Below are 24,617 nucleotides of genomic sequence, written 5' to 3' on the forward strand. Positions count from 1 at the left end.
ACTGTTGTGAACTGAAATATTTTGAAGGGTGCTGATCCTGGTACATTTATCCAACTTCATGGTGAAGAAAGCAAATGGTGAAGCAGAAGTAGGTCATCGCATCGAATTTTTATTCTGGCTTCGTATGTGATTTTGTATAAACAAAGTCTGTGTGATTTATTTGGACTGAAAATAATCAAAGTATGCCCGATTCTGGACCACCTCCTAGGGTTTTTTTTCCCCATTCTGATCGAGGACAGACGTGATAATTTCACTTGAAGATTTATCGCCCTTCCTTCATTCCGAAACGAAACGTGAATACATCTAAATCTTGTCTGTGGCCTATGCCGTCTCGTTTCACGTTCCGTTTCGCGGGGTGACTCATTCACCAAACGAAACGAGCTGCAAAACGAAACGTGCTGTCTTTTGAATCTCCCTAATTTCACTGCCTTTGCCATGAGCGGTGGACTGACGATGCTACGAGTATACGGTCTTGCTGAAAAATGGCATTGCGTTCAGTTTCATTCTGTGAGTTCGACAGCTACTTGACTAAATATTGTATTTTCGCCTTACGCGACTTGTTACATTTAGTCAAGTTTTGACTAAATGTTTTAACATAGAGGGGGGAATCGAGACGAGGGTCGTGGTGTATGTGTGTGTGTGTGTCTGTCTGTCTGTGTGTGTGTAGAGCGATTCAGACTAAACTACTGGATCGATCTTTATGAAATTTGACATGAGAGTTCCTGGGTATGATATCCTCAGACGTTTTGTTCATTTTTTTGATAAATGTCTTTGATGACGTCATATCCGGCTTTTCGTGAAAGTTGAGGCGGCACTGTCATGCTCTCATTTTTCAACCAAATTGGTTGAAATTTTGGTCAAGTAATCTCCGACGAAGCCCGGACTTCGGTATTGCATTTCAGCTTGGTGGCTTAAAAATGAATTCATGACTTTGGTCATAAAAAATCTGAAAATTGTAAAAACATTATTTTTTTATAAAACGATCAAAATTTACGTTCATCTTATTCTCCATCATTTTCTGATTCCAAAAACATATAAATATGTTATATTTGGATTAAAAACAAGCTCTGAAAATTAAAAATATAAAAATTATGATCAAAATAAAATTTTCCAAATCAATTTAAAAACACTTTCATCTTATTCCTTGTCGGTTCCTGATTCCAAAAACATATAGATATGATCAAGTTTTGACTTAATGTTTTAACATAGAGGGGGGAATCGAGACAAGGGTCGTGGTGTATGTGTGTCTGCCTGTCTGTCTGTCTGTCTGTGTGTGTGTAGAGCGATTCAGACTAAACTACTGGACCGATCTTTATGAAATTTGACATGAGAGTTCCTTGGTATGATATCCTCAGACGTTTTTTTCATTATTTTGATAAATGTCTTTGATGACGTCATATCCGGCTTTTCGTGAAAGTTGAGGCGGCACTGTCACGCTCTCATTTTTCAACCAAATTGGTTGAAATTTTGGTCAAGTAATCTCCGACGAAGCCCGGACTTCGGTATTGCATTTCAGCTTGGTGGCTTAAAAATTAATTATTTGTATTTTCGCCTTAAGCGACTTGTTTGTTTTTGTGTTTGCTTGCTTGTTTTTGTTTGTTTGTTTGTTGTTTTCTTTGATTGTTTTCTTTGTTTGTTTCTCTGAGTGTCAATGGTAAAAAGTATATGGAATTGAGAGCACGTCAAAAGACATACCGACGTGGTTGTTTTTCAACTTGCACATTCACCCATGCACGCGCGCACGCACGCACGCCTGCCGTTATTGTTTGCGACTTAGCAGTGATAATACACCAGTTAACAGTGTCGGCGTTTACATGGAACGAAGAATGAAAGCGGAAGAGGAAGAAGTACAAAGCGGAAGAGGAAGAAGTACAAACACACTCGCAAAAGCGATCTGCGCACGCGTTCAAATCAAAGGAGAGAAAAAGGAAAATCGCGTGTTTGTATACCCGATGTAATCCTTAGAACCTTTACACTTTTTCTTCGAACACTCAAAAGCAACTTCTAATGGAAGGGCGCTGGTTCTGTGCGACGCTTATTTTTCGAGAAAGGTGTGACTGACGAAATACAGGACGTCACATTCCAAATAAGCACAACTATAATTATTGCAGGTGGAAGCCGCTGAGATTGCATTTCTTCGGGAGGTTTCCGCAAAAATAGATATTACGCCGCTAGTGCAAAAGGCAGTGAAAGTGACGAGCCTGTTTGGCGCGGTAGCGGTTGCGCTGTGCTTCATAGCACGCTTTACTGTACCTCTCTTCGTTTTAACTTTCTGGGCGTGTTTTTAATCCAAACATATCATATCTATATGTTTTTGGAATCAGGAACTGACAAGGAATAAGATGAAAGTGTTTTTAAATTGATTTCGAAAATTTTATTTTGATCATAATTTTTAATTTTCAGAGCTTGATTTTAATCCAAATATAACATATTTATATGTTTTTAGAATCAGGAAATGATGAAGAAAAAGATGAACGTAAATTTTGATCGTTTTATAATTTTTATGTTTTTTTACAATTTTCAGATTTTTAATGACCAAAGTCATTAATTAATTTTTAAGCCACCAAGCTGAAATGCAATACCGAAGTCCGGCCGTTGTCGAAGATTGCTTGGCCAAAATTTCAATCAATTTGATTGAAAAATGAGGGTGTGACAGTGCCGCCTCAACTTTTACAAAAAGCCGGATATGACGTCATCAAAGACATTTATCGAAAAAAAAATGTCCGGGGATATCATCCCCAGGAACTCTCAGGTAAAATTTCATAAAGATCGGTCCAGTAGTTTAGTCTGAATCGCTCTACATACACACACGCACAGACAGACAGACAGACAGACAGACAGACACACACACACACACACACACACACACACACACACACACACACACACACACACACACACACACACACACACACATACACCACGACCCTCGTCTCGATTCCGCCTCTACGTTAAAACATTTAGTCAAAACTTGACTAAATGTAAAGATAGCAAATTGTCAAAGTATGTGTGAGTCCCCTAATATGGACCACCTTCAACAAATCGAAGAAATTAAAAGCTAAAGGCTGTTTTCATTAATTCATTAAGAAGCTTGCTGAAAATAACCTATAACTAGCCCTCGAGATTTAAAAAAAAACATAACAAATAGATTTATTTTTGTGGAAGTTGATAATTTCACTTATTTTCACTCTGATTTTGATAAGCTTCTTTAGTTTCCTGATGTGCTCCAAATAATGCTCTCATCAACCCGAAACAGATCAATCTAAAGCATCTTTTAATTAGTCTGACTTGCACACTAAGTTGTAGCATGTAATTTTGAACTATAGGGGGCTTTTTACAGTGATTCGTGAAGGCCGCTTCACTTGTCCATATTAGGAGCCTCGGCCCCTAATATGGACCATTTGTGATTTTTTCTGTATTTAATTTTTGCTGAATGTCTATCAAAGCTATTTTACTCTCATTAGGCCCAACGGTTAACCAAAGAGAGAAGGACTACCAAACACAAAATGAAACTTCTTCGCAAGAAAACAAGCCAGATATCAGCATGAAACAAAAAGTGGTCCATATTAGGAGCCCTTCCCCTATGTATTTTTCAAATGGTTGTGAAATAAGTCTTGTCTTTATCACCGTACTCAGGCCCTGTTCTGTTTTTCGTCACACATAAAACCGTTATTTCTTGTGAGCGACGCAGCATTATTCAGGGCTGGAAGACTACAAAATACACCGATTAACAGTTCCGCGGCCATTTTAGATTCGCACATGCGCACATCTTTTTCTACAAGCACTTTTGCTCCTTCTTCCTCTTCCAGTTTCCTGTTTTTGAGAAAATGCGCATCCGCAGACAGTTTTTTCGAAAGTTTTTTCTTCTTCTTCCTGTTCCGATTGATTTGAGAAAGCGTAGATTCAGTCGACAAAAAGTGCCATTTTGTAGTCTTCCAGCCCTGAAGTTGCTTTTGAGTGTTCGAAGAAAGAGTGTAATTAGGTTCTAAGGATTACATCGGGCACACAAACACGCGATTATCCTTTTTTTCCCCTTTGATTTGAACGCGTGCGCAGATCGTTTTTTGCGAGTATGTTTGTACTTCTTCCTCTTCCGCTTTCCTTCTTCGTTCCATGTAAACGCCGAAACTGTTAACTGGTGTATACACCAGTTAACAGTTCCGCGGCCATTTTAGATCTCGCACATGCGCACTTCTTTAATCGCGAGTAGATTCGACCCATTTCCTTTTCCGGGTGATGCGCATATCGTTTTTCGGCATGTTTATGTATTTTTCCTTTTCCGGTTGATTTCACCGCATGCGCAGATCGTGTTATTCGCCCACGTTTCTACACAAGGGACACTACTCCGGCGCACTACTCCACCCGTTGAAAGGGGAAAACATTTTCTTCAGTAAAAGTAGTCTTTATGAATAATCAATTAACAAGAAGGACGTTGTAAATTCATTCAATGCAGGTAAAATAAGAAAGGCACCCGTTTAATGAACCAAAAGAAGAGATGGTTCTACCAAAAAAATAGATGCTTTCACCCAAAGAAAAGATGGCTTGAGTGACAAAGAATTAAAGTAGGCTACCGAAAAAAAATATGATCCGCCAAAAGAATTGCTATCTGAACAAAAAATAAAATAAACTGGCAAAAGCAAATATACTCCGTGTTGCGAAAATGTACGCAAGCTATTCAGGTCCATACAAATACCGAGCACCGTCAGGCACCTATGGTCTATTTAATTAGGTGATGCAGCAAGTGCCTATGAATCGTCGGGAAAACCGAAGTATAATTACGTCAAAGTTTTGCTATCAGTTGACGTCATTTTGTTTGTCGTCAAGGAGTTGTCGTATTTCTTGAAGGAGTTTCCTTCAAAGCTTATTCTTTTACTTTCGATGTGATCGTCAGTTTACTTTGTTCATTAGTATTGGGAACATAAGGAGTTAGATAATAAATGAGGTTATTATTAGGTACGAAATTCTTGATCGCTATTTTCGCGAATAGACAAGAGTTTCCATTGGTCTAGGTTAGCTAACAACGCAAAGATGAGTTTCGGTTAGCGATTAAGGAGTTTGCGCAGAGAGAGAAAAGAATAACGATCGAAAAGAAAAGGCAACGGAAAGTGGAAGAAAAGGAGCGAAAGCATGAGAGGACCACAACAACACCGTTCTATGCCCATGCCTAGAAGCAAAACCCATCGCCAAGGGCGAACGAAGTTGGCAAGAGCTTACACAGAGGAGACACCCTATCTTTCACGGAGCGACCAGAGATCTGGCAGTGAGCGACAGCGGTAGCCGGTAACCGTCAGGGTGATGGAATCTTTTCTCGGTAAATATGTTTTTTAGATCCAAGTTGATTTTCCCAAGGTTACCAAGTTAATTTTTATGAGCACTGTATTGGTCACGGTATCACAAGTGTGATCAAATACCAAGATTTTATGTGATCACTGTAGATCAAACGTAATACATTGTATGAACGTTGAGCAGCATGAGGAACGAATGTGGATAATTAATTGTTTATAAAGTGCTGTAATGAATGATATAGTTGGATCTCCATTTGAATAACAAGATGTGTTTTTATCACACAGGTCTCAGGGGAAACGGTTTGTATGATGATAGAATAATTCCCAGTTCTGAGACTTGTCATTATTTCGACAGATATGTTGGTGTTTCGAGTTACGACTACGAGTTTCCAGTTCGAGATCTGAGGGACGAGTTTTTTTCACGATCAACCCTCTAACTTCGTGCGATGTTTTCCTGATCATCAATGATGAACTTTATATAACCGTTCGACGATAACCAGCCTGGACCACACGACGTTCCGACTGTCAACATCATCACTGCGTATTTTCAAGATGAGTGACTTTTAGAATTAGATCCAGGATATATGAACGATACAGAAATGAAGAATAACCCGTCGACCACGGAACAAGCCAGTAAATAAAAGTTGAATCTATAAATTTACAAATACGTCTTGTGTGTTTTGTGCATGAATCTGCAATAATGGTGTGATAGAATTTTTTTTAGAAACAAAATTCATTCTTGTTCTGATTTATAACGTAAAAGGTGAGGTCTTCGTACCCTCCGAGTACGCAACAGACAGGATCCGCAACATTTGGGGGCTCGTCCGGGATAGTTCCAAGACATTCTTGGTTTTGGGATTATTTCCAAAGACACGAGCCAAAATTCTAAATTTTTTAGTTGGGTATCACACCATTGTGCAGGTTTGTCACAAAACTCATTCGGAGGTCTGGCTATGGTAATTCATTTTTGTATTTGTACATTTTGCACGACTGCATGTGCATGAATAGGTCAGTTGGATAGGTATGTTGTAACACGTAGATTTTTGTTTCACATACGAACTGTCAGTATTTGTGAATACAGTAGGTGATACCAGTAGAAGTGTATGAGTGAAAGAATTGTGATTGGTTTCCTTGGGAAAATTATCTTGGACGCGAGGTAGGTTTTCTTGAGATAGCCAATTTACGAATTCTAAAAGAAAAGGGAAACATTGTAAACCGAACTGAAACATCAACATATATTCTTTTGTGCGAAGGCACTATTCCATTTTAGTCAAGCAATACTTGAATGTAAGCGCACGCTTGGACTAAAATCGTCCATGACTTTGTATTTCTTGGTGGCATAAGAAATATAGTTGTCATAGATTAAAGTAAAGTAATTCAACTCAGGGAAGCTGAGTTTTGAATGAAGATTCACCGGAACTATTGTAAGAAGTGCAGTAGGGTCTGATGAGAGTTTGGATGATAGGTAGAGAATTAGCATGGTATTGCTGAACCTATAAAACTCGAGTTTACCTAGTAAAGCTTAACTTGGATGGATAGACATATAAAAGCATTATGGTTGTTTTTGTCTAGGTTCTGAAAGTCAGAATTGTAAAATCCAGTTAGCCGATTTCCAATTTCGAAAGTCGATATTGGTTTAGTATAGTTGGGTCAATGTGACACTATACTGAGACTAGGTAAGGAAAATAATCTTGTTGTGATAGATTATTTTAGTGAAGCTGGTGTGTTTCCTGTGTCAGTAGTGACTAGGTTTTGTGCTATTGAATTAGTGTCAAGGTCACTCGGAAGCCAGATCACGTTGTGGTGATTGTGTTATCAGTTGTTATAACCCTTCACAAGGAAGTTTGATATAGCAGTTAACTCGGGAGTCGAGTAGGTCTAGGTTAAAGACATAACTACTATAGTCAGTCGGTGTTCTAATCTGGTAGTGATTAGAGGTGTGCTCTTATATTCCTTACTTTTGTATACCAGGGTTACGTGTAGACAAATTAGGATTGAGGAACTGAGTCTTTAGTGTGTTTTGGCAAAATAACTGAGACTAGTTGTTGCACCGACAAGTTAAGAAAATGCCGAGACGGCAGGTTATGGAGGCGGATTCTCCGCTGTTGGCATTCAAGCAGGATGGGATTATCCTGGGTCTGTCAGGTATAGAGTTGGCAGACTATATCGAAAAGCGACGTCTGGAAGAGATAAATCGAGAGGAAAAGAAACGGGATGCGGAAGAAGAAGACAGAAGGGAGGAAAGAAGGGCGCGAGAAAGACGTGAAGAGATAGAAACGCAACAAGAATTCGAACTGAGGAAAATGCGGGAAATGGTTGACCTAGGTTTAAATCAGAATGTAAACCAAAATAATCATCATATGCCCAGAGAGTCAAGTAGCAAGATACATATCAATCTGCCAATTTTGGATGACAAAGATGATATAGAAGCCTACTTCAAACAGTTTGAACGCATTGCAAAACTATCAGATTGGGATGAAGATGAGTGGGCAATTCGATTGTCAGGGCAATTGCGAGGTCAAGCACGACAGGTGTACATCGAATTGTCTGATGAGGAGTCAGTAAACTATGACGAGGTGAAAACAGCGATCTTGCAGCGTTTTCAGCTGACTGCTGAATCTTACAGGAAGAGATTCAAAGAGGTTAAGTGGGAAAAGGAAGAGAGCATCAAAGAATGCCGAAAACGCATGAAAACCTATCTAGATAGATGGAAGGAGTTGTCCGAAAAGGAAGGGAAGTCGGGTGACTTGGAGGATTTAATTCTCACAGACAAACTGTTGGATGTCCTAACTCCGGACCAAAACAGATTCGTTAGGGAAAGAAATACGACAACTCCTTGACGACAAACAAAATGACGTCAACTGATAGCAAAACTTTGACGTAATTATACTTCGGTTTTCCCGACGATTCATAGGCACTTGCTGCATCACCTAATTAAATAGACCATAGGTGCCTGACGGTGCTCGGTATTTGTATGGACCTGAATAGCTTGCGTACATTTTCGCAACACTCCGGCAAAAAAATATATAATCAGGCAAAAGATTAACTACTTCGGGCAAAACATAATATAGTTTCAACAAAAGAATGGATAGTCATTCTCCAACACAGTGAAACACAGTGTGAGTGGTGGTCATTGTTTTGACTCACTGATTTCGCTTAAGCAGAGGTGATTTGTGATCACAAATTCAGCTGAATCAAGCAAGAACACAGATTCTGTCAGTTGAAAATGGAGTTTGAAGGTGGAGAGATGGATTTTGAGAGGATCGATCCAGTGAGATTTGATAATGATACGTCGGAGTCTGACAGTGAGCCACCAGCTACAAGACGACGGGGAATTGGAAAGCAGTGGACCAAAGACCGAGAATTCACATCGTGTGAAGAATCAGCAATGTACATGAAGGAGGTATGTTTTCGGTTTTTGTTGTTGTCACGTGTCTGTATATCCGTCCATATAGCAGTCCATTTAGCCTCTTACTGAATACATTGTGCCTGCTTGTTTATCTGGTTCTTCTGTAACTGTTTTTGTGTGTGTTGTTCTTGTTACTTGCGCTCATATTCATAATTATGACAAGTTACTCAGATTTTAAAAAATAAAATCTGTTTTTCATACAGGGTGGCAGATGGAAAGTGTACACTACAACGAAGACTACAGATGGACGGAAGGTCTACTACCAGTGCAATGAGGGCGCGTGTCGAGCTGAAGTTTTTGTTCTGTACAAGGCAGAAAATGACGCCGTTTTTCTCTACTCATCAGGAGAACATGACCACTCTCTTTGGACGTACAATGGTGCGGGCATTCAAGTGACACTATTTTGTCTCTGAAAGTACACTAAACTTGGTATGTTTTGCTGACAGTAGCTATTTTGTTGTTGAAATAATTCGTTTTTTTGTTGAGAATTCTTTTGCACGTCTCATTTCTTTTTTTGGTAGACCCAATCGTTTTTTTGCTAGAAGCATCTATTTTGTGGGTGGAAACATCCGATTTTTTGTTGGAATATCTTTTGCTAACTAAGCAATTCTTTTGGTGAAAGCATCTATTCTTTTGATGATTTAATTTATTGCCAATAAGAAATATGTTTGACGAACTTGTTCTGTTCTTATTCAAATGACAAAATATGTGAAGATCGAGAGATGTTATTAAAAAAACCGTGTTCCAGGCAACTCGCAAACAGATAACCGCTGTGTATTTCACCACAACCCAACGCAAAGGAAACATGACACACTACTATTTGGCATACCTTTTTGCATTCATTGAACTTTCCCCAATAAATTCGGCTCACATCAGTCGTACTAAAAGTTTGTCAAAACACGACACACAGGCGATAACAAATGCCCACCTGAACTTGTGGTTCGCAACCACACACTAACGACCGTCGAGGCACGTAATGAATTTTGCAATCTTCCGACCACCATTTTTTTTAAGTCGGTTACTCCCATTACTGCAACCAATAACACAGCATGTTGACGCCATCGCTAATTTGGATGTAACGTCAGGTTTTTGTTATAACGTAGAGGAAAACACACCGTCCCGTTCAATTGCTTCCATCACGTTGAGCAGACGATGCAGCGGTTGCTCGTCGAAATTTCTCGTCCAACCAGAATCGCTTTGGGTATCACGTGAGTTTTCCTTCTTTGTACCATGTAAGTGCCGAAACTGTTAACTGGTGTCTACATCACGTGAGTTTTCCTTCTTTGTACCATGTAAATACACCTGAGGCCATATTTCAAAGTGGTTAGGCAGTTTTAAAGGTTTGTTTTAGCGAACGACGAAGAAGAAGAAGAAAGGTTTGTTTTTATGTTAGTTCAGTGTTTTGTTTATCAGGAAAAAACAAAATGAATAGAGCTTGTCGCGCAACATTTTGAGATAGCGACTGAAGTTTGAGCATAGGTATGAGATTTTTTCACGCAAACCCTACTGAAGAATTTGTGATATTGTATTGTTAATATGTTAACAAAAATACAATCAGATGATCACAAACTGAAGAAGAGAAATAGGGTAGCAAAATAGAACATCAAACATAGTGATTTTACAGGTGAATTTGGAAAAAACCCACTTATGTATCCATTTTTGAAGCCCAATTTGAAGCATGGAACACAGTCAAACATAAATTAAAAGTGTTAAAGTGGTTACAGTGTTCAGAAATAGTGTTAAATAACAAGTTGAGTTATCCCTCTTCACAAATTTTAAAAGAAATACACCTCTTGTCGCGCAAAACTTTGAACTGTGATGCTTTTACTACCCCCACCCCCTACTCATTTTTCAGAAAAGAGTGCATATTATCTTCCAAATAGACAAGCAAGGTAGTCAGATGATCAAAACTTAAGAACAGAAATAGGGAAGCAAAATAGAACATGCAACATAGTGATTTAACTGGTGAATTCAGAAAAAACTCACTTTTTTACTCATTTTATTAGCTGAATTTAAAGCTTGGAAGACAGAAATAAATAAATTAAAAGTGCAAAACTGGTTACAGTGTTCAGAAATAGTGTTAGATACCAAGTTGAGTTATCCCTCTTCATCACAGTTAAAAGAAACGCACCTCTTGTCGCGCAAAATCTTGAACTGTGGTGCTTTTACTACCTCTACCCCCCACCCATTCTTCAGAAAAGAGTGCATATTATCTTCCAAATAGAAAGGCAAGGTAATCAGATGATCAAAAACTTCAAAACAGAAATAGGGAAGCAAAAAAGAACACCCAACAGAGTGATTTAACTGGTGAATTCAGAAAAAAACACTTTTTTACTCATTTTATAAGCTGAATTTAAAGCTTGGATGCCAGAAACAAATAAATTAAAAGTGCTAAAAGTGGTTACAGTGTTCAGAAATAGTGTTAGATACCAAGTTTAGTTATCCCTCTTCATCACAGTTAAAAGAAACACACTTCTTGTCGTGCAAAATCTTGAACTGTGATGCTTTTACTTCCCCTACCCCCTACCCGTTTTTCAGAAAAGAGTGCATATTATCTTCCAAATAGAAAAGCAAGGTAGTCAGATTATCAAAAACTTCAGAACAGAAATAGGGAAGCAAAATAGAACATCCAACATAGTAATTTAACTGTTGAATTCAGAAAAAAAACCACTTTTTTACTCATTTTATTAGCTGAGTTTAAAGCTTGGAAGACAGAAACAAAATTAAAAGTGCTAAAAGTGGTTACAGTGTTCAGAAATAGTGTTAGATACCAAGTTCAGTTATCCCTCTTCATCACAGTTAAAAGAAACACACCTCTTGTCGCGCAAAATCTTGAACTTTGATGCTTTTACTACCCCGGCCCACACCCTACCTATTTTTCAGAAAAGAGTGCATATTATCTTCCAAATAGAAAAGCAAGGTAATCAGATGATCAAAAACTTAAGAAGATAAATAGGGAAGCAAAATAGAATATCTAACATAGTAATTTAACTGTTGAATTAAAAAAACACCTTTTTGTCTCATTTTTGAAGCTGAATTAGATGTTTGGAAGACAGAACAAATAAATTAAAAGTGCTAAAATGGTTACAGTGGTTACAGTGTTCAGAAATAGTGTTAGATACCAAGTTGAGTTTTCGCTCTTTATCACAGTTAAAAGAAACACACCTCTTGTCGCGCACAATCTTGAACTGTGATCCTTTTACTACCCCCGCCCCCTACCCATTTGAACACAAAAGAGTGTATATTCTCTTCCAATTAGAAAAATAAGTAATTTTAAGCAACTGGACATTTTTAAAATACATATGTTCTGTCAGTCCAAGGATTGCTTAGTCCATTAAAAACAAACAGACTAGGATTTAGCGCACCCATTTTAAGAAAAAGTTAAAATGATAATTGATATATCAGACTTTTTTTATGCAATTACTACTGAAGATTCCAGACCAGGTAAAACAATCATTTTATATTCTTTGTCACATTTTTTTTTTAAATCTATCTGTAGCGAGTCTTGTCTCTTTGTGTCATTTAGTTATTTTCAAGAATTCTATCCTGGCAAAAAAATTTACAAATCCCTACCTACCTACCCTATTTTGTTTACCCATGTTATTAGAAACAGACAATTTATTTTTATTGGCCTAAAGATCTTGAAACATTTGCTTTAATAGCGAAATAACAAGTACAGCCCTTAGCTGTGTCACTCGAATTTCTTTGTCAGGCTGAAACTTAGCTGTTGCGTTGAAGTCTGCTGTGTGTGTCTGGGTCCAAAGTAACTTTCACATTCTCATCTACACATTCTCATCTACACACTCACGTTACTCACACAATTCTACAATTCTACCCACAGAGGCGTTCGGGGATGGGGGTCTCGCACTCGGGCGAATCACACCACAAAATACAAAGTATAACGTACACAGATTTTTCTATTGAACCAAAAAGCAAATTAAATCATGAATAAATCAATCAAGCAAAACTTCCACACAATGACACACTCACTCTCGGTTCACACTGCGCTCTGGGCGTGCACACTTGGCAGCACGTATACCGTTCCGACGCCGTTTGTCTTCCTGCAAGTCCAGCACAGGCACACGATTGTCCAAGAATCACAATAATCCTCGTGAATGTCACAGCAGGCATAGTAAGGTTACGTAGAAAAGTCCAAAAGGGTGCGTTAATGGTGGTAATCCGGCACACACACACACACACACACACACACACACACACACACACACACACACAGTGACACTCACACACACACACACACACACACAGTGACACTCACACACACACACACACACTCCGGTTTGGTAAGTTACCTGATAAATAATGTAGCCTGTAGATTTAACGGGGAGACTGATCAGACAGGAAGAATACTTTCACATTTCCGATGTTCAGCGATAAACTTGTTTTCTTCTAGAGTTCGATCGTCGTGCGATTCTGGCACGTTGTCACCAAGAACGTTAAAAAAACACAGGATATCATCATGATGCCTCTCTACAAAAACCAGGTCTAGGAACTCTTCATCTAAAGTCAGTCAGTATTAACCTCCTCAACACAATCCTCATCTTGTCCCATAGTGATTTCTGCCGCCAAAGAACATGTGGTTCTCAACTCAAAAGACCGATTTGTCGTCTTCCGGCATTGCGAAATTCAGATCTACCCAAACTACGTGCATTGATCTGAGCAATAAAATGTAGATGCGATATTCTGCAAACATCTCTTCAACACAATCTGCATCTTGTCCCATCGTGATTTCTGTCGGCAAAGAACATGTGGTTCTCAACTCACAAGACCAATTTGTCATCTTCCAGTGTGAAATTCTGATCTGCCCCAAGTACGTGCAATAAAATGTAGAAGCGATAATCTGAAAAAATTCTTTTCGCGTGAACGCTGCCACGTTGTCATCAGTCCGATGTCTTTTATCCAGAGCAGGGACGAACACACTTTTTCATCAGCAGTTTGTTATGTTTATCCGCAGACTGCTTTCCATTACTTGTCTGTTTTAGATTGACTTGTATGGTTCTTCAGCCAGGCAAGAAGTGCTTGTTTACAGTGACACATTCTCACGCACGACATGTCGTAATTGCAAGTTATAACGATTGTTTTTTATGGCACTGATAGAGAATGTCGATAGTTGTAAACTTCTGCCATTTCCTGATGTTTATTTCATTATTTTGCATACGGATATGGCTAATAAGGCCACAAAAAAAGGTTTGTTTACGGTAACATAGGCCAAAAAAATAGGGTCGGTAGGTCGGGATTTTTTTTTTCTCCCAAAAACCATATTTTTACGTTATTTTGCAAAAAACCCAGATTTTTTTTTTTTTTTTAAATTAGGGTCGGTCGGGTTACCGTAAACAGACTTTTTTTTGTGTGGCCTAAGTGGATAATCTGTAATGACACGAAACGCGTTCTAAATCCGGGAAGGGAGGCTACTCCAGCGTACTTTCAGGTGTATCCTACTGCCTTAACTGGTGTATTGCACTTTCTGCTGACAGAATCTACTACGCGTTCTCAAATCAACCGGAACAGGAAGAAGAAGGAAAAAAACTCTCGAATAAACGATCTGCGGATGCGCATTTTCCCCCAAAAAAAGGAAATCGGAAGAGGAAGAAAAAGCAAAAGTTCTCGTAAAAAAAAATGTGCGCAACGAATCGATTTCTTCACCACCCACTTTCGTCTTGGCAGGCCGAGATTGAAAAAGAAATTTGAAAGCAGCCTGACGTCATCATATGAGGCATTTGCTTTAGTACGTCATGTTTTCACACGTCATACTATTCTACCTTGCAGTCAAAAGAATGTTCTTCGTGGACAGGTCTTGCCTGTCTCTTTACAAAACAACTCAAAAGGATATATTCACAAAATCAAATCACGCATAACTGGTATGTGCAAAATGACCGCAGGTGACAAAGAGTCTTCATTTGAACCCAGTGGAGGCGGTCATTCTTCGACTAATACATTGAAAGCAAGGTCATCAAAAAGATGGGTCCGCCAAGTCATCCTGCTAAACCAGCTGATTTGGGTAATACATGAAGATGTAGATATTGCTTTTTGGTAGTTCTCGTTCATTTTCACACTAGTTTCGACTTTCGGGCGATATTGTCGGATTTTTGTTTCTTTCATTTCTTCTTCTTTTTTTTTTTTTTAACACATTTCATAGCAGTTTGGAGAGTCTTCAAATGTCTGAGCACATGCGCACACACACACACACACACACACACACACACATACACACACACACACAAACACACTAACACGCAAACACTCACACACACAAAGACAGATGAACAGACCAACAGAGACGATTTAGGGAGTTCACAGTAGTATAGCCTACTTATTTCATGCTCGCGCGCGCGCGCGTGTGTGTGTGTGTGGCCTGGGATATCTTTGTACTTACCATCTTTGTGTGTGTGTGTGTGTGTGTGTGTGTGTGTGTGTGTGTGTGTGTGTTGTGTGTGTGTGTGTGTGCGCTTGCGTGCGTGTGTCTGTGTGTGTGTGTGCGTGTGTGCGCGCTTGCTTGCGTCTGTGTGTATGTGTCTGTTTCTGTGTGCATTTCTACTTTACATCTACTCGTTCTCTCTTCCACTCTCTCTCACATCCCTTACACCCCACACCCTAAAAAAAAAACCTCCGAAAATCTAGCGAGGGAGCTCCAGTCGTCACGCAAATCCCGAGGACAATGACAGCGAACGAGGCTACTGGAAAAACCGTCTGGAGTACATCACGGCTCTGGTGGCGGCCGTGGTGGGGCTGGGCAATGTCTTCAGGTTCCCTTACGTCGTTCAAGACTACGGGCGAGGGGCTTTCCTCCTAGTCTACTTGATCAGCAACTTCTTCGTGGGCGCGCCCCTCCTCTATCTTCAGGTGTTTATAGGTCAGTTCAGCAGCAGGGGCCCTGCTGAGTGCTTCTCCGCCGTGCCACTCTTTCGAGGTGAGCGTGTGTGTGGTTAGGGGGGGGGGGGGTGTGTGTGTGTGTGTGTGTGTGTGTGTGTGTGTGTGTGTGTGTGTGTGTGTGTGTGTGTGTGTGTGTGTGTGTGATATGTTGGTTCGTATCATTGCGTCTTCGTCGACTTGGCTTTGGGCTTGCATCGTCAGAAAACCGTGATGCAACATGGTGACGAGGACGACGACGACGACGACGACGATAATGATGGTGATGATGATGATGATGGTGATGGTGATGGTGATGGTGATGGCTTTGGGCTTGCATAGTCAGACAACCGTGATGCAACATGGTGACGAGGACGACGGTGATGATGATGATGATGATGATGATGATGACGACGACGATGATGATGATGATGATGACGACGATGACGATGATGGTGATGACGATGACGACGTCGATAATGACGACGATGATGGTGATGACGACGTCGACAATGACGACGATGATGATAATGTCGACGACGATGATGATGATGATGACGATGATGATGACAGGTGTGGGGCTGTGTACCGTGCTCTGGACCTTCTTACTTGGCGTGTCCTACGCCTCCGTGTCGGCCTACATCGGTTTCTACATCTACGCTTCCTTCGCCACCCCGCTACCCTGGGCCAGCTGCGGACCGGACTGGTACACCGACAACACGAGTACGTTTTAACCCCGGCCTCAATTGAGCACGAAGTCGACTTGGCGAAGCGTCGCGAGGGCTTTATACCGAAAACCCACAGCTACGGCAAAGTACTTTGTACCCTACTTCGCTTCGCAAGTTTTGACTTGCGAAGCTACGCCGTAGCTATGCGACGAAGTTGGTTTTTCTGACAGAAGAGTGCTTTTTGATTCAAGATAGACGTAGAAATCACACTCGAAAGAGCAGAGCGCATTCCCTTGGATCTATTGGAGTGGTGGCGGGGTGATCTTGAAGGGGAGGGGTGGGGTTGGGTTTTTTTTTAAAGGGAGGGAGTCTTCTATTGGGGGAGGGGGGTTTGTAGACGAGGAACCAAATCGGAAAAAGACGCTTAGTTAAGGAGTTTAAGGCACGGGAGGTACTCCCGAGCAAATTCGGTTTCATTTGACAGACAAATGCATATTGTCTCTGAAACAACTTTTCTTGGTACCCAAAAGTGGCAGCTGCTATACACAATTTTCAGGCAAAGTGGCCCAGGTTTTTTTGGAAAATGCACTTCAGAAAAAAACACTTTCTTGCAAAAATCGGTAATATCAGCTTAACCGCAGGCAGCAGAGTAACTATTTTTGAGTGAACGATCAAGTAATTGGAAGGTGTTAAACAGCAAGTAAAAAGATTGTTTGCGTGCAACACATAGCGGCACCAGGCGGCCTTGCATTTCAGAAATTGTGTTACGTCACGTCATTTTCACTTTTCTGGATAATGTCAAATATCATATGAGACGTTTTGTAAGCCACAATCTAATGAAATACATATCAGAGGGAAGTGCATTCATTGGGCTTTTAGTTGCAAGTACCTCCGATGAGATAGCTTATAAACACTAAGTGTGAGAGTTCATTTCCGAAGCGCACCCCCTAATTTTGTAAGTCAAAGTTATGTCATGAAAGGATTTTGAGAGGCACTATGACAGGTAAGGGTGGAGTGTAATGGACTTAACATGCACGTTAATGCACTGTTTTGATCTTATTCATTTAAACACACACACACACACACACACACACACACACACACACACACACACACACACACCACGAAGAGAGAGAGAGAGAGAGAGAGAGAGAGAGAGAGAAGAGAGAGAGAGAGAGAGAGAGAGAGAGAGAGAGAGAGAGAGAGAGAGAGAGAGAGAGAGAGAGAGAGAGAGAGAGAGAGAGAGAGAACGAACGAACGAACGAACGAACGAACCAACTTTAGTTTTCGAGGGTAATGGAGTAGATACATCAAAGATCTTTTTTCATCCAGCCTTCGCCCAAGAGGGAATTAACTAAGCAGTGCATAATATTAAAGCAGAAGAAGAAGCAAAACAAAAACATAAAAACATGGTTATTAAATCAGACAAAGAGAAAAAAAAAGAGAGAGAGAGAGAGAGAGAGAGAGAGAGAGAGAGAGAGAGAGAGAGAGAGAGATTCCAAGTGAATGTACAACTTATCCTGAAAATAACTCGCTTAAGCCGAACTGGAGAGTAATTTCTCGGGAAAGGTTTGGCTTATCCGAACTCGGATATGCACAAACTCGGATAAGCGAAACGATGTTTCATTCCCCGGGCGAGTTCGGCTTAAGCGTGTTTGACTGTATATGGAATAAATTGTACTTCTTTATTCTATGTAAATCATGTTACCCAGAGAGTTTTGTATAACACACTAAATTCCGTTTTTCCTTCAGTGAAACGTAAAACCGCCCAAAACGGTATGCACCCGATTTTGTCAGTGAATGTTCAATAAAAATGACGCACATTGTCAATCACAGTTAGATTCTATCTTCTTACTTTATATTGACGGGCATTTTTGAGGATCAAATGCAACTCTTATGAAAACCACCACTGCCTAAACATTTAAGGAAAAGCAATTAAAGGCGTTGTTTCACACTAAATGAGACTCAGCACACAGTTAACGTCTCGCGCATACATTTCTTCACAGGTATCTTTATATATTTTGCACCTACGCTTAGAGCAGGCATTTTTCTATTTATTAACGTGCATGTTAAGTCCATTACACCTGTCATAGTGCCTCTCAAAAGCCTTTCATGACATAACTTTGACTTACAAAATCAGGGGGTGTGCTTCGGAAATGAACTCTCACACTTAGTGTTTATAAGCTATCTCATTAGAGGTACTTGCAACTAAAAGCCCAATAAATGCACTTCCCTCTGATATGTATTTCATTAGATTGTGGCTTACAAAACGTCTCATATGAGATTTGACATTATCCAGAAAAGTGAAAAGGACGTGACGTAACACAATTTCTGAAATGCAAGGCCTCCTGGTGCCGCTATGTGTTGCACGCAAACAATCTTTTTACTTGCTGTTTAACACCTTCCAATTTCTTGATCGTTCACTCAAAAATAGTTACTCTGCTGCCTGCGGTTAAGCTGATATTACCGATTTTTGCAACATGTTTTTTTCTGAAGTGCATTTTTCAAAAAACCTGGGCCACTTTGCCTGGAAATTGCGTATAGCAGCTGCCACTTTTGGGTACCAAGAAAAGTTGTTTCAGAGACAATATGCATTTGTCTGTCAAATGAAACCAAATTTGCTCGGGAGTACCCCCGTGCCTTAAAGGAAAAGTCCAAGGTTTTGGGTCACTTTTGATATGTTGACCCTCTTAATTCATCAACCACAAATGCGTGTGTAAAAATGAACACAGAAATCCAAAAAGTATACTTTGATTCGTTTTTGGTTGTTCTGAATCGTTCCATCGCGCGCGCAGTCTTGGCTCATGACCTTGTGCACATACGTGTGCTACGTCACGAGCCTTGAACAACAAACATGGCCGACTCAAGCAGTGAGGAAGACAAGTGGAATACGGACCGGTTTTCAGCCAGCCTGAGGTTTTAGCGTGCCCGTTTAAGCCTCTTCGTCGTCAAAATGCTGGCGAGGCCACAAGGAACAGAGCCAGCATAAGCGGCAATACGAAATGGTATGTGATTCTCTTTGTTGTGATGTTGACACACTACTACTACTAGTCCGTAGTCGCTACCTCTTGCATGCTAGATCGAAGTCAGGTGTGTTTTTCACAGATCAGTTGATGTGCTTCCACAGATCTGTAAGCATGTAAAGATAATTGATTTATGCTATTATTTCAGGCATCTGGTGTTGTTTATTTTCCTATCTTTAATCAAGGATTTCGTCCTTGAACTGCCCAGTTTAGAATAAATGTTTCCCGGCACAGTGATGTTCACACACGACTAAGCTATCCTTATTTTCTCTTGGAATTCTGAGTAATTCTTCAGTCACACAACTAAACATGTAGACAGCAAGTTAACATTGCGCAAAGCCTGTTTCTTGCGGACAAAACTGCAATTATCCTGGTATTTTTATTTGCGACAGTAAGACACTACATGACATCGACACCATTAAACAGTGAAACTTTTTGAAATGGCAGTGGGCTGCTTTCATGTGCTAATACTAATAGTGATCCTGACATTTTTCTTGCGAAACGGTCAAAGGGAAGTAATAAATGAATTTCGTTTGTTAAACGAGCACACGTGATTTCCGATCTCAAACTAGATCTGAAATCATAAGATTTTCTGAGCAGTGGCGAAACGCTGATGGCTAGTAGTAGTGATATCGCAAGCCGTTTTGGAAGCAAATAAGCACTGTCAGACATATGCTGAAACACGATTACAGCAGTTCAAACTTTTTGATCATTGATTTTTAGGAGTACGCAATATCGGACAGTCACACTACAAAAAGACAATGCGTTAGTGCATAGATCGGTATTCTCAAACGTCACGAACAGACAGTACGTTGCTACTATATTATTTTACTGTATTAACAAAACCTCACAGTCCCATTAAAAATGTGTGGTGTGTGCCGAAAAACAACCATATGAGATTCAGTCAGTGGGACCCTGAATCTACCTGGGGTTAAATCGGGTTATAGACTCTCATTGCATGAATTTTTAAACTGAATATACATTACATGTACTACTGTTCGTGTTGTTTTTGTGATCCAGTGCAATTTCTGTGTATACCTTAGAATCTCAAGGTAATTTTTGAACGGGGCATACAGATGATACATGTTGCCATGATCACAGAGTGATACGTGTATTTTGCTTATCAGGTGTCAGTGCAGAAACTCCAAGAGGGAACGAAATTCAAATATCTGAAAAACCTGGATGAGGAGATAGACAGCCTAACAGCACATCTTCCTATGTTTGCTCGGACATATACTACCTTCAAACTGCATACTATGCGTACACACAGGAATATGGACGACCCAACCTTGATCAAAATGGGTAAGTAACACAACACAAACAGATGATTTCCATTATGATAGATTTATTTATCTGAAAGTAAAATTGACAACAGAGTGTACAATTTGTTTTCAAATACGAAAATATCACATTGGGTTAAAAAAAAAAACACCACACCATCATATATCATTAAAACTATTCTTTATTTCTAAACACAAACATATCATCATAGTTTATTCATGTAAACATCCTCATTTCGGTTCCCAGTCTATCTGAAATCAAGGTAAGATATGCCAACAAAAATAGCGATCACACAGTGCTTCAGCATGAATTTGAAAACCTGCTCTACGTCACATAGACACAGCATGTCTTATGATTCTATCCACCCTCTCCAAACAAACACGTACACGTTTTCTCTTGTACGAATGTCTTAAAAGCTCAAACTAAGCTGCTGTTTTATTCTGTCTTGCTTTGCAGGAAATACAGGCACGTCGCTTACCCATAACAGGCAGCTGGTGCGCTAGCGAGTGGGGTTTCTCGGCAGAAGCATCAGAGTACCATTACCAACCTGTGCAGTCAAAACAATCAGAAATACTTTCCCAAACGGATGAAGAGTGGGGTTCAAACTCCCTGAGCTACAGAAGGCTGAAATATACTTTTACAAATCGTGTGACTGTGTTGAACAGATTCCTGCATGGTTTGAAGATGATACTGGGTTGTCACGTGGTCCGGTACATGGTTCACATTCTGCAACATTTTGTTCCAGACTTTTTTCACTGTTGGTCTACTCCTGCATCAGGTAGTCAGTCCATGAGCCGGTCAGCATAGCCTGTGTCCAGTATTGTCCGTTTGCCTGTTGCCTGAAACATGGTTGTTTGGAAGTAACTAACGATCTCTGCACACATTTTAACAGAAAAAGTTTGTCAAAAGTATACATAGTTTAATTTGCATTTACTTCAAGGCCAGACTTTCTTCTCGTTCATTATTTCTTCATAAAGATTCTGGAAATTAACAAAATGTTTCCCCTATCAAGGCCTCCTAACTTTTTTTTTAAATGCAGGTCGGTTTGTTGTCATCTGTGCATTACTACCTCTTGCCACCCGTGCGGTCATTGCCACCAGGTATCTCAACAATCAAACCGTCTATACAGGCTTAAAGGCACGTCCTTTTTCAAAACAGGATTGCTCACTACACAGATCTGCGAAGACTTTTACATAGAAAAAAAATCTCTTGACTTGAACATATACCAGGAATAAACATCCTGACTGGTTTTTGGAGCTGGATTTTTTTAGGGAATGTTTTACACGTGTGGCGTTAAAGAAATTAATTCATAAAATTCTACATTCGCAAAGAGAGTACCCATACAGAGTGTTCAGTTCTGGTATTTTTCAAAACGGAAGGATGGCCATATCCCACGTAAAAGCCTGGTAAGATTTGAGATTTTGAACCCAATCGTTTACACGGGAAGGGCTGTCCATTTAAGAGGACGCATCCATGCCTGGATGAGAAATACACTGATAACACAGAAAAAGCACGAGTTTAACCTGCATATTCACAAAACTGGTTCAGAGGCCCGGTAAAGGGAACACATGTTAGTTATTTTAAGAGAACATCATGAAGACCTAATTATTAAATTAAAGCTTTTCTGCACGAATGTACATCTTCTATGAATTATATTCTAAAACGCCACATGTGTAATTCATTCCACACACAAAATCCAGCTCCAAGAAACAGTGAGGCTGTTGATTATTGGTATGTGACATTGTGTTCAAGTCGACAGATGATTTTTCCTGTGTAAACTGAGCCTTGGCAGATCTGATATAGTGAGCAAAGACCTGCATTTTTTTAAACGTGTTCAGAGGCCTTGAAATGGTTAAACATTTTGTTTATAAATTTAAAGTAGTCTTTATGAAGAAAAAATTAACAATAAGGAAGGCAAATGGGTTGAAATGCAAATTAGATTCCTTTTGACGAACTTTTTATGTTCTTCTTCACGTGTTACATTATGCGTACGTATAGATCACAAGATATTTTCGAAAAAAATTCATAGATAAGCCAATCTGCAAACGGACAAAAATTCACAATGTTTGTGAAGCCAATAAATTTGACTCAAGAACAAAGCTTATGTGTTTGAGGTGATGTGCATGGGTATGAATGTTGAATGAGTCCGTCAAAGATACCCTCCATGTCGCCTTACAGTGGAACCTACCATTAAAATTATACCACCTTAAATTACCTTGCTCTTTCAAATGTACTGCTTAAAGGTAAACTTCTTGAACATGCAACTCTTGCTGTCTACCATAAAGACCATCAGGTCAACAACATACTCGTGAATGTTTCGTGATGGTCTATAATTAAAAATTTCAGAAAATACCCTTTTTTATATTTTTTATTCGGAAGCATACTAACTTTATTTGAAACTACTTCGACAGATATAGTTTTGCATGTTGACGGGAGGTGAGTTACGAAAGAAATTCAATCCATATGTCGCTCAGCACAGAAAGCATAAACGATTAACATGAGTAGAAATGAACTTGTACTTGTTTTCATAATGTATTATTTGGATGGTATCTGTCAAAGACACTTTCTCGTTTTTTGCAAAGCTAGAATAAGGCACTCATTTTCAAAACAAAACAAAAATCTTACGATGAATGGCACGTTGGTTTTCTCCTGTGGTGATTCTGGACGGTAGGAACAGGACTGGTCAACAGTTGCGTTGTGATCACGGAGAACCGGGAAATCTGGAATGGTCACGGTGTCTGTGTCTAGTGACCTGTTCTGACCAGTGGCCGTGAGTGATGATGAAAGGTCTGGAAGTAAAAGAAGAGAGAAAATGAGTGTGAGTATAAATCAATTCGAAAGTATGCTTCTGATCTATACAGTACACTGAACATTTAGACACCCTCTGGAAGTCGTCTGGATGTGTATCCATGTTGTAGCAATTAGACTGGTTTTGCGTCTCTCAGTCAATGCAGAAAGATTAATTCCCTGCACAATTCGTAATCTTCTTGTCTCTAGCATGCAGGTGTCTGTTTACCTTACCGGTTGCACATCCACCAAAAGTTTAGATCTGGTAAAAATAGCATTAAACCATGATTCCAGCAAACGCTGCCAATTTCATGAATTGATATCAGGGGATAGTTTGTGACTGAATGGAATAGATAACGTGACACACGCATTGTCTTACGTGTCCACAACCCTGACTACTTTTTACATTTAGTCAAGTTTTGTTACTCTTACTCTTAGCTCAGCTCAGACCGTTCTGTAACTCTGTAGATCTAGCCTGTGGCGCATCTGTACTCCAGCGAATATCAGCCGGACCCAGACACACTGTTCTGCACCAATTCGTATTCGCTGCGCAGCAAAACAATGTTTACGTATGCATGAAAATAAAAGCATGTACTCTGACCTTCAACGCATTCCTTCTTGTGAGATAATCCGCTGTTCGTATGTCGCCTCGGGGTTTCGATGGCTCGTCGTAATACTGCCCTCTCCGGACTTTTATGAAGGGAAGACACTGCCAGTGGTCAACACATTTGTTTCAGGGATGAAACGCCAACTTTTGTGCTGCAGAAAAATGGCGAAATCTGTGTCCAGAAAGTGCCCGACACTTTGAAATCTGCACGCTTGTGCTGCACACATCTCTTCCATTTCCACAAGAGACTCAGAGTTTTATGAAGGAAAAAGTGCTATGAAATGCCTGGGGACATTGACGAGTTGTTGCAGTTTGCGGCTGCTCTCCACCGAGGCATTCTTTTCGGGCATACAGTGGTGACTTTTCTGTGTGAAAATCAAGCTGGTACTAGTGGTAGAATCAACACAATAACTTGTGACGTCACAGTGCACCGACGTCACAGTGCACCGAAAACCACGTGACCACTACTTGACCCCAGGCGACTTGTCTTGGTTAGCCCCGCAACACTAAATCTTCAACTACAACAACAACAATTTTTTTTCAATTTTTAAAATATTTTTCCAGAGATGTTTGTAACATTTGGCATTCGATTTTCAAGTTTTTGGAGATACTTAAAAACCTTGGACTTTTTCTTTAAAATCGGCCTTAGAGCCACGGCATGTTTATTATTCGTTTGTTGGGGATCCACTGTAA

General features: G+C 39.9%; 3 long non-coding RNA genes across 3 annotated transcripts; 2 read left to right on the top strand and 1 right to left on the bottom strand.

The window, feature by feature from the left end:
- The first annotated feature begins 4,647 nt into the window (after positions 1–4,647).
- On the top strand, positions 4,648–5,950 carry LOC138964815 (uncharacterized). Its single transcript, XR_011455224.1, has 2 exons — positions 4,648–5,311; positions 5,641–5,950. It is a non-coding gene; the product is annotated as an uncharacterized lncRNA (long non-coding RNA).
- Positions 5,951–19,054: 13,104 nt separating this feature from the next.
- On the top strand, positions 19,055–21,125 carry LOC138964816 (uncharacterized). The gene is made up of 3 exons (XR_011455225.1): positions 19,055–19,231; positions 20,377–20,551; positions 20,987–21,125. It is a non-coding gene; the product is annotated as an uncharacterized lncRNA (long non-coding RNA).
- Positions 21,126–21,229: 104 nt separating this feature from the next.
- Positions 21,230–24,550, bottom strand: LOC138964817 (uncharacterized). The gene is made up of 3 exons (XR_011455226.1): positions 23,919–24,550; positions 23,156–23,319; positions 21,230–21,369 (listed from the first exon to the last, which is right to left on the bottom strand). It is a non-coding gene; the product is annotated as an uncharacterized lncRNA (long non-coding RNA).
- Between the last annotated feature and the right edge of the window lie 67 nt (positions 24,551–24,617).

The sequence above is a fragment of the Littorina saxatilis genome, linkage group LG4 (genome assembly GCF_037325665.1).
Source record: "Littorina saxatilis isolate snail1 linkage group LG4, US_GU_Lsax_2.0, whole genome shotgun sequence".
In the NCBI taxonomy this organism is placed as follows: domain Eukaryota; kingdom Metazoa; phylum Mollusca; class Gastropoda; order Littorinimorpha; family Littorinidae; genus Littorina; species Littorina saxatilis.